Source organism: Dermacentor andersoni, chromosome 3, assembly GCF_023375885.2.
Source record: "Dermacentor andersoni chromosome 3, qqDerAnde1_hic_scaffold, whole genome shotgun sequence".
Lineage (NCBI taxonomy): Eukaryota > Metazoa > Arthropoda > Arachnida > Ixodida > Ixodidae > Dermacentor > Dermacentor andersoni.
The window spans coordinates 144,915,747-144,926,850 of record NC_092816.1 but is presented as its reverse complement, the minus strand read 5'-3'; the positions used below and the strand labels follow the sequence as shown (position 1 = coordinate 144,926,850).

Genomic DNA, 11,104 nt, shown 5'->3' with positions numbered 1-11,104 from the left:
AAGCGGTTCATTGCGACATTAAATAGAAGTGGCGAGGGGATGGCACCCTGTGGTGTGCCTCTGTTACGCAGTGGGAGTTTGGAAGATCGAATATTTTCCATACCTATTGTGGCTTTACGTTCAGTAAGGAAAGAGCGGATGTAATTGTGGATCTTAATTCCACAGCCCATTCTTTCGAGCTCTTCAAGTATGAGGGTACGGAAGATCGTGTCAAAGGCGCTTTTTAAGTCAAGCGCTGCTATGATCTTCTCTCCTCCTGTAAGGATATTTTGCAGCACATCTCGTAGCCTTACGAATATGCCTTGTGTTGAAAGATGTCTGAAGCCGTACATGTTGTGCGAGAGAAGTTCGTGCCCTTCGATATAGTTGGTAAGCCTGATATCAAGGACCTTTTCAAAAAGTTTGCCTAGGCAGGATGTTAGAGATACTGGCCTGAGATTCTGCAATGTTCTTGCTTTCCCCGGTTTAGGTATTAAGATGGTCTCTTCTTTCTATTGATTAGGAAGTTCTCCCGTTTCCCAGATTTTCTCATTGAAGTATCGGGTCAGTCGTTCTAGTTGCTGATCGCTCATATTTCTTAACATAGCATTCGTGATGCCGTGCTCGCCTGGGGCTGAGTTACGTTTTGATGCTAGAGCGGCGGCATATACTTGTTTCGTTATGGGTGCATCAAGCTTGGGATTGTCATGCCTTTGTACTCCCCCTTATCGATTTTATCTCCTCCTGTTTCGATATATCTGTCTGCCAGGGTTTGGATCAATGATGCGTCATCCCCCTTAAATTCTCCTACCAATGTGCGTAATGCTCACTCCTTTCTCTCACGGACAATGACACTGACGGTTTGCTGATGCATTGGTCAGCGGCTGAGAGGATCTGCTCCGTTTCTGTTATTAGTCTTACACATTCGCGCTTATCTGTATCTATAACAGTGGTATCTTCCAGAAGTGGGCGACATGGGTGACATGTACACGTTTTACAATGGAAAGCAAGAAAACCGTCACCTGATATACTGTGGCACTTATTTCTGTGTTCTCTTAAGCGCTCATTAGTGCATCTTCCGGTTTGGCCTATGTAGCATTTACTACATGACAGCGGAATGCGATAGATCACTCCCACCGCGCATCCTATGAACGGATCTTTGCGCTTCTTATCACACACCATCCTTTTCGTCCTCATTGGGTTCGAGGTTTTGCACAAGGTATCCAGCTTATTTGGAGCTGAAAAAACAACCCGCACGTTGGCGCGGCTTCCAATTTTTTTCAGGCTATGTGATACCGGTGTATCTACGGAATTACAGCGGTTTCCACCTGCCCACGACTGCTAGCTCTGGCATTTTCACCTGGGCAATCTCTCGAGCGTTCCTGTTTTAGTAACCTCTCCGCCACCGACACCAACACATGCGTAGGATAACCAGCCTCCTTAAGACGCGCAGACTGTTGTTAGAGACTGGTTTTCATTAGGTGTGGGCACGATTTTCTGAGGGCGTTTTTGAAACACACGTTAGTTATGCCCCTCTTCACCAACTTCCATTTGGCTGAATGAAATTGGAGAAGAGGTTTGTTAGCTCGTGGGCTATAAGCCCAGTAGGTCTTACTATCAGTGGAGATGAACTGAACGTCAAGAAATCGAAGCTTATTGTCGACAGGCGCTTCAAAAGTCACGTCCAGAGGTCTCAAACACTGCCGAAAAATTGTAAAGGCACTGTCACATATTTCTTGGAGACACTTACTAGGGCAATCTAAGAGCACTAAAAAAATTTCAACAAATGTAGAAGCTCCTTGAAATCCTGATAGCCCTGTGAGGCATACATACATGTGCCTATCTAAATGTACTCAGTAAAGGCTACTAAGGACGGGAGCTAGACATTACCTTATACAAATGCCTTTCTTCTGCAAGTACGGCCTATTGTTCCACTGTACAAAAGTTGACAGGTAAAAACGTAAAAACTCTAAACACTCTTCTACTGAAACACCTGGGTCCTGTGAACACCTTGCGTTGCCATATTTGTCAATACAATCATCGACAGATTGAAGAAGGTCATTGTGCGGTATAGAGTAAATAATTCTTTAACGTCAGCAGAGAAGGCCCTGAAGGCTTTTTCCGCGTGGCTCCTAACAAAATCAAGGACTTTGTCAGAACCTCTCACGAGAAACGAGTCATCAGTACCGAGAATGGAATGGAAAATCTTTATTTCTCTATATCTCAGAGAGATTGGCGGTGGGCCGGTGTCTTCATGTTTTGAGTCCTGGCCGCTTCACAAGGTCGGCGCCTCTATTCCAGGGCACCGCTGAGTCTTGCTGCCTCGCAGGCGTGCTGCACAATTACCCGTTGGGCTGCGAGCTCGCTGCTGGTGAGCAGACCCTCCCATTGTTCCGCACTTGGGTTATTTACTTTATGGAATGCGAAATTACGCTTGCATTCCCACGTGATGTGGTATAACGTGGGGGTTGTTCCGCACCACGGACATGTATCCCTGTACTGGGTAGGGAACATTTTGTGTAATGTGTGCAGGTTGAAGAACGTACCTGCTTGCAGTCTTCACCAGCTTACTGCCTCATGTTGTGTGAGCGATGTGTGGGGTGGGGGTATTTAAGTCTCCTTCCTCTGTAGTAGTTAAGTATTTCTGCATACGTCGGCTCCACCGTTAAGGAACGCTCAGCTTTGAAAGCTGGTGCATGGCAGCTTGCTTCGGCCAGGTGCCCCTTTCGGAAAACTCGAAAAGGAACATCTGCCTTGTACGTCTTAGCACTAAAAATTCATCATGGACTTTCTTATCTGATTTCTTTATACTTTTCTGTAGTCTATCAAGGTTCAATTTCTTGCAGCTTTCACTAGTTCTTGCTGCTATTTACGTAGGTGATACATCCTTGCATTCATTGAACACTGCAGAGATAGCTGACCGGATTTTTCTAAGGAACAATTATAGGAAAGAACGGCAAAGCCACCCTCTTTGTCGGCCCGTATGCCACACAATAAATTAATCCTCAGGTAAGACTCTACGCGTTTTACAGGCATATTAGAAAGTTGGGCCTTACATCGTAACATGGTGTCCAACCCTTTAGAGTTCATCCTCACACCATCTCCTTCTGGGGCTCTTTTGGTCACTTCATGTACGATGGACAGAAGCTCCTGTTTCGTACAGCTGCCCGCTTGGGCAAATTTCGAACCAAGACCAAGGACTTGGCACACACTGTTGGGAAGGTTAAAACCCTCCGCAACATGGACGTCAGTCATTCGTTTTCGTCGATCCTTATTTATGTGAGCCCGTAGTAGCCTTAGCTGAGGTTGTCAAAGGAATTCGGTGACCTGATCAGCTAACCGCAGGTGCCTCCGCAGAAGTTTCCTTGCGACGCTCGGTTCATGCTGATCGAACATTTGCATGCTGAGGTAATCATGGTGGAGACGCGCATGCCGAAGTTGTTCAGCACGTACAATCTTCAAAATTCTTTTTCCGTGGCCAACGGATGGTGTGAAACGACCAAACAACGGGTATATATCTTGGGGAAGCTGCTTGTTACGGATACAGAAACTTAGGACATGTGCGCTGCAGGCGGCCGTGGCTATGAGGGCAACAATACGCCCGTAATCCCGAGGAACATATTGAAAAGAACCCGTTGTACTGGAAACGAAATGGACGAGGGTAGCGATATGGGCTTGTCGGTCTGTCATCATTGAAAGGTATTTGTATAGCGCAACAAAACAATGACACAAGAAGAAATGAAGACGAAGACAAGAGCTAACTATGAACAACGAAAATTTTACTTCCGGGATCGGTCATACTTATACCAAGGTAAATATACCTGGTAGCGAAGCTTCCATAGGAGCCCATACGTTCAAAAAATGACGGTTCATCGGCGGTTCATGGGGCTTAGCGCCATCTGTATGTGGTGGGAACACTTCCGGCGGAAGAAAAAATAACGTGACGGCATATCCGTTTAAAGCAAAAGTGACGTCATTTTGTTTTCGAAGGTGCGAAATTTGTTTTGTCGGCCTGCCATTGGAGCTATATATTCAAATGCCCCGCCATTGGACTTGATGGGCGTTTCCAGCTATCAGCGCGGAAAGCGATGCAGGAAAAGGTCAGCCGTAGGGTTGTCGAAATCGCACCCCTGCCCAGAACATACTTTCTTTGGAGGCCTACGAAAGCTTTAGGTGTAGAGTGCTGATCCTATCGTCGGATGCCAAGCCCGTCGGCCAGCGCAGTCGCACGAAAACAACCACACAATTATCTGGCGGTCGTAACTCCCTACTATTGACTGAAAAGGTTAAGAAGCAGTGAAGCTACCAGCGTCACCAAATTCAGACAAACTTTGACAAGCAAAAAAAGCACAACCTGTTAGGGGGGCGTATTTCAACAGGTGAACTTTACGAGCGCGCCTTTCTGCACATTTCAAGAGCTGCATTGCATTGCGAGTGATAGTGGCGTTGGTGGCGTCAACGCCTCTTGTAACGATGGGCTCTGAAAAGAAATGTATTTATTAATAATAATAAATTCAATAAACTTGTATTTTCGTAACTCGTCACGAATTTATAAGATTGAGCAGAAATTTTATTTTCGTTGAATGAATCTGTGTCTCGCTTGCATTAAAAAAAATCGCTTTTTTCTTTCCCAATGTTTGTTGCCTCCAAACATAGTCGCGCTTCAATCGCTGCTCCCATAACCCCCCTTGCTGATGTCGGTGACAATTTGTATTGCACCACTTTTCGCCCGAAGCTTCGCGACCTATTTGGATCGACCTTGCTTATACCCCCCAACAACCATATGCACACTGTGATAGCAACCATGTGGACACACTTACGTACATGACGGCATGAAAACAAGCTAAAACCGATACAACAGGAAAACACAAGGACATCTAAATAACATATGGAAAATGCGTATCAGCCTTTATGCCACGCGCAAATAATCCAACTCTCTCGCGGACAATGACAGTGACGGTGTGCTGATGCATTGCTCAGCGGCCGAGAGGATCTGCTCCGTTTCTATTATTAGTCTTACACATTCGCGCTTATCCCTATCTCTAACAGTGGTATCTTCTAGAAGTGGGCGATATGGCCGCCATGGACACGTTTTACATTGAAAAACAAGAAAACCATCGCATGATTCACTGTGACACTTATCTCTGTGCCCTGTTATGTGCTCATTAAGGCGACTTCCGGTTTGGCCTATGTAGCATTTACCACATGACAGCGGAATGCGATAGATCACCCCCACCAGGCACCCTACGAGCGGATCTTTGTGATACTTATCACACACCAGCCTTTTCGTCCTCATTCAGTTCGTGGTCAAGCTATCTCTGCAGTGTTCAATGAATGCAAGGATGTGTCACCTACGAAAGTAGCAGCAAGAGCTAGTGAATTTTGCAAGAAATTACACCTTGATCGACTACGGTAAGGTATACTGAAATCAGATAAGAAAGTCCTTGATGTATTTTTTAGTGCTATGGCACATCAGACAGATGTTCCTTTTCGAGTTATAAATTCCGAAAGGGGCACCTGGCACAAGCAAGCTGCCATGTACCTGCTCTCAAAACGGAACATTTTCGCGAAAGGTTCTGACGAAGTCCTTGATTTTGTTAGGTGTCATGTGGAAAGAGGCTTCAAGGCCTTGTCTAATGACGTTAAAGAATGATATTACTCTATCCCGCACAATGGCCTTCTTCAATGTGTCGACGATTGTATTGACAAATATGGTACCACAAGGTTTTCACAGGAAGCAGGTGTTCCAGTAGAAGGGCTTTTAGAATTTTGCGTTTTTACCTGTCGCCAACTTTTGTACAATGGAACAATAGGCCGCATCTGCAGAAGAAAGGCATTTGTATAAGGTCATGTCTAGCTCTCGTCCTTAGCAACCTCTACTTAGCACATTTAGATAGGCACGTGTATATACGCCTCACAGGCCTATCAGAATTTCAAGGAGCTTCTACATTTGTCGAAAATTTTTAGTGCTCTTACATTGCCCTAATAAGTGTCTCCAAGAAATATGGGCCAGTGCCTTTACAATTTTTCGGCAGTGTTTGAGACCTCTGGACGTGACGTTTGAAGCGCCTGTCGACAATAAGCTTCGGTTTCTCGACGTTCAGTTCATCTTTACTGATAGTAAGACCTACTGGGCTTATAGCCCACGAGCTAACAAACCTCTTCTCCAATTTCATTCAGCCAAATCGAAGTTGGTGAAGAGGGGCATAACTAACGTGTGTTTCAAAAACGCCCTCAGAAAATCGTGCCCACACCTAATGAAAACCAGTCTCTAACAACAGTCTGCGCGTCTTAAGGAGGCTGGTTATCCTGCGCATGTGTTGGTGTCGGTGGCGGAGAGGTTACTAAAACAGGAACGCTCGAGAGATTGCCCAGGTGAAAATGCCAGAGCTAGCAGTCGTGGGCAGGTGGAAACCGCTGTAATTCCGTAGATACACCGGTATCACATAGCCTGAAAAAAATTGGAAGCCGCGCCAACGTGCGGGTTGTTTTTTCAGCTCCAAATAAGCTGGATACCTTGTGCAAAACCTCGAACCCAATGAGGACGAAAAGGATGGTGTGTGATAAGAAGCGCAAAGATCCGTTCATAGGATGCGCGGTGGGAGTGATCTATCGAATTCCGCTGTCATGTGGTAAATGCTACATAGGCCAAACCGGAAGATGCATTAATGAGCGCTTAAGAGTGAACAGAAATAAGTGTCGCACTGTATCAGGCGACCGTTTTCTAGCTTTCCAGTGTAAAACGTGTCCATGTCGGCCATGTCGCCCACTTCTAGAAGGTACCACTGTTGTAGATAGGGATAAGCGCGAATGTGCAAGACTAATAATAGAAACGGAGCAGATTTTCTCGGCCGCTGACCAATCCATCAGCAAACCGTCACTGTCGTTGTCCGCGAGAGAGTTGGATTATTTGCGCGTGGCATAAAGGCTGAACCGTACTTTCCATATGCCATTTAGAGTTTCTTGTGTTTTCCTGTTGTATCGGTTTTAGACTTTTTTTCATGCCGTCATGGTACGTAAGTGCATCCTCATGCTTGCTATCATAGTGTGCACGTGGTTGTTCGGGGGCATAAGTATGACCAATCCCGGCAGTAAAATTTTCATGCTGATTGTTCGCGCTTGTCTTCGTCTTCGTTTCTTCTTGTGTTGTTGTTTTATTGCGCTGTGCAGATACCTTTCAAATTCGGGTATCATTCCCGCTGTCGGTGTCCTGCCATGCTGATTACCACGTCCTCCCCATTCCGGTACTTAGCAGCATCTGCCCAGCGAGCAGTGGAAAGAGTGCCGTATCCTCTTTGTATTGCTGTGGCTCATGCTTTTCTCATACCAAAGTGATATTCCGAGTGCATGTTACGAGAAATAGGGGTCTCTGTTATTAATACGTAAGCAATTTTTAGCGAGCTCCCCAGCCCTGTCATGCGAAAAGTGTAATGCCTTGCATCTGCAGAAAAATACGTAATTTTCAAAGCTAGGACATATAATCATTATATTAAAGTAAAGATGTAGATGATTCGTAGTTCTTAAGCCATAAAAAACAACTTAAAGTGAAAAATAAAATAAAAATTAAATAAAAGGAGAATGCCCATGGAGATATATATGAGAGAGAGAGACAAAAGGGAAGGAAAGACAGGGAGGTTAGCCAGTGTAAATACCGGCTGGCTACCCTGTGCTGGGGAAAGGGGTAAAGGGAATAAAAGGAGGCTCCTTAGAAAATGCACGGGGAAGCTCATAATAGGTTTGGACCAAGTGAAATTTGGGTGTGGGCCAACTTCAAAAACATAAAATTTGAAATTGCGCTAACTTGAAATTGGTGGGTGGGCCAAACTAATTTAAGGGTGCGTGAACTTACAATTTGGGGGTGGGCCAACTGGAAATTTGCGCATAGGCCAATTTAAATTTGGGGGTGGGCCAATTTGAAGTCCGTTGGCGAGCGAATTCAACTTTCGGGGTGGGCGAAGCTAAATTTGGGGCTGGGCTAAGTTGAAGTCTGGGGGTAGGCAAACTTAGATTTTGGGGTGCGTGAACCTATATTTGGGAGTGGGCCAACTTGAAATTTGGGTGTGGGTCAACTTGAGATATTGGAGTGGCCGAATGTCCAATTGAACGCTACTGCGCACCCTTCGAGTTATGTACACCTCGCGGGCAAGCGAGTGCGTTGTAGCTCTTGGGGCGTTTTGATTGGGCCTTATCGAGGTGCAGTCATACTGCAGGTGAGAGCTTGCGTGGACAAAGAACGCGTGCATAATAACACATGCGCTCTCCCCTCAAGCAACGCCTCCCGCACTAATGCGGCAGCTGGTGTTCCCTTTGGACCACTCGCTCCATCGAGGCGCGCTCGTGTCCGGCGTTCCGGCTCAATTTTTGCGATTGCACTGAAGAGGCCGGATGCGGCGAGAAAATCTGGCAGTCCTCTAGTAAAGCCTATGCTTTCCTTGCCACCGGAACGGCCATGGGTAAACGCGCATAAGCTAGGAAAAGCAAGTAAGCAAAACTATGCCAAGCCAAATCACCACCGACCCCAACAATGCTTAGGCATTAGTAGTCCAAAATCAAGAAGGAGCTGACAGATGGAATAGCACACTGTGGTATAGAGGTTATAAACAGGGATAAGGTGCCTCAGAAAGGCTGGCCAATGTTTCGATAGGAGGACCAATGTTTGTCAAAGGCGGTCACTTCATCCTCCACATGTTAGCTTTAACGGGTTAGTTAAAACTAACATGCCGATGATGACGAGGCCGCCTTTGACGAAGATAGGCGGTCCTCCTATCGAAACGTTGGCAAGCTTTTCTGAAGCACCTTATCCCTGTTTCAGCCTTCATACCACAGTACGCATTAGTAGACAATTCTCGGAATTTCTGCAGCTTTTTGCTTGAATTGAGGAATACTTTTTGGCTGTTCATTGTGGCCACGCGGTATTGTAATCTTGAAAGTTGTTCTGCTTATTATAGTGAGGCTTAGGTGTGGGATTTGTGCATACCGGTGTGCTTCAATTAGCTCGTTTAAGGTGTTGTGGATGCCCACAGATAGAGGTTTCGTTTTTCGCGTGCCTGAATGAAGACGGAGGGCTTGTTTGTACGCTTATTTGGGCGTTTTTTGTAGATGTTACGTTGAGCTAAAGTCTTGTGTATGTTACTCTACTGACGATAAGGGCCTGATTCAAGCATAGTTGGTGGATCTTATTCCTTCATGCCATGCCTGGGACTGGCTACTCTATTGTTCATGCGAGCTACGCTGTAGGCAGTTTGCTTAGTGCGTTTATAGGGTGGGTATTGCGACTATTATTTTGCATGTGAACACCCCATATGAGGAGTGTTCGGACTCTTGGTAGAGGCTTTTGATTCAAGTGTATAGAGCTGCACTCAAATTTCGCAGCATGGAGTATCGTAATCGTCCATGATTTTTTTCTTTGTCCGTATTTCGAATTTATCGAATAACTTCATAGTTAGAAATAACTCAGCACGATGAGTCAGCTGCCGTAGGCTGCACTACTTGTGTTTACCGAAGAGAATTTGAAGCTGTGTATTCCTGTTGTGCCCTAAATACGTGAAGAACATTCGATCCGGTGTGATGCCGCTGTTGATGGATGACTTCTTCTAGTGTCTCTGCTGCGTTATTTTAGACAGCAATATTTGTAAGACGCTTCTTACGTGTGGCAGCGCACTTGTGCCTGGCAATGATATCAGATAACAACAAATAAATAAGACGAGCGGGACGTGAAAAGCCACTTGCCTTCCTTTGTTTTTCGAGAACTCTAGTTTGGTGTCAAGCGACAAACTGTACATGCGAAAGCGACTGGAACAGCCCCTCGTTCTAGGATTCGCCGTTTTTGTTGCAACTTTTGAGTAAGTCGCGTCGATGATTTTTCTGATTATTTGATGGAGCTGGCACAACATATTAGGGGTAATTTCATTAGCCGCGCTGCTAGTAACCAAGCCTGATCTCTTTTTGCCTGTGACTTTCATTAAGAAACACACTGATGCAATAAGGGGCACTTAGAGTAAGAATGACAGGCATTCCTTTTGTCCTTTATGCGTATCCCTATTTTTATTGGGACACCTATGTTATGACCGCTCCAGGTGCATTGCTGACGTCGTCTTCAGTGTGTGTTCACGTACAAAGTCTAAAGGCGATAAAAAAATTCGCACTTTCGCCCGAAAGGCGAAGCACCGATTGCAGTAGCAAATTAGTGGATAGCTGTACGAAGAAGGGATAGTAGTTTTAGCGGTCGTATAAACTTGTAAACATTCGCTTACTAACTAAATTAACAATGATAAAATATGTACGCGTGATTGAATGAAGACGTAGGAAGAAACAGACACACAGAGACAGCGCTGTCTTTGTGTGTATGCTTCTTTCTACGTCCTTGTTCAGACGCGCTTACACATTCTATCATGGATGCGAACGAGCTAGCCCGTCAACGTGTTCTAACTAAATAATCAGCACAGTGCCACACATGCACAGGTAAACATGGACACATCCCGCTCGATGAGCTAGGAAACTCGTTGTGAAAATTCTGGACTGAGGAATCACGGCAGCAGCACGCGAACTTACCTTCATGCATGTCACAGTTCAGCGCGAACGAAACTTCGAAAGCACAGCGCATACGAAGCTACCGGCACTACGCGCACTCTGCAAACATCGCGGATTAATTTGAAGAGGATGCCCACGTGGGCACGCATTTTATCCACCTCACTGATCGCTGGCAAGACACATGAGCGCCGGCAACGCATTCCTACAGCGTCCGCCAAAGGCATCTACTACGGCGTCACGGCGTCGGCGATTCGTGTGGCTAACGCCGTAGGAGACGCCGCGGTTGTATCCACTTTGTACGTAGCGGCGGGTGAGGAGGACATCAATACACCGTAGCAGCCGCCGGAGAAGAACGCCGCTCCTCTAGCGCCTCACCACCTGCCTCGCACGCCACAGGAGAGGGTACGCATACGGGCGGCGTTCCTCGTCCGCGCACGCAAGATTCAACCGCGTTCGCCGGCCCATCTTCGCGCGCTTTCACTCATACGGAACGTCACGGCGACGGCAAAAATGCGCCTGGAGCGTCCGTATAATTGCTATTGCACTAAAATATCGCTGCGCGCTGTGTACTATATGATCGAGTAAAAGCGTGCGA

General features: G+C 46.1%; 1 protein-coding gene across 3 annotated transcripts in view; it reads left to right on the top strand.

Moving 5' to 3' along the window:
* Window positions 1-9,665: 9,665 nt before the first annotated feature.
* Window positions 9,666-11,104, top strand: part of LOC126525100 (techylectin-5A-like) — a 278,225-nt gene continuing 276,786 nt past the window's right edge. For 2 of the 3 annotated variants that reach the window (XM_055067525.2, XM_050173161.3), the window contains exon 1: window positions 9,693-9,821. The gene's annotated coding sequence lies outside the window, so the exon portion shown is untranslated. Of the gene's footprint in view, window positions 9,822-11,104 lie in introns of all 3 variants that reach the window. The other variant, XM_072287322.1, reaches the window with a different exon arrangement.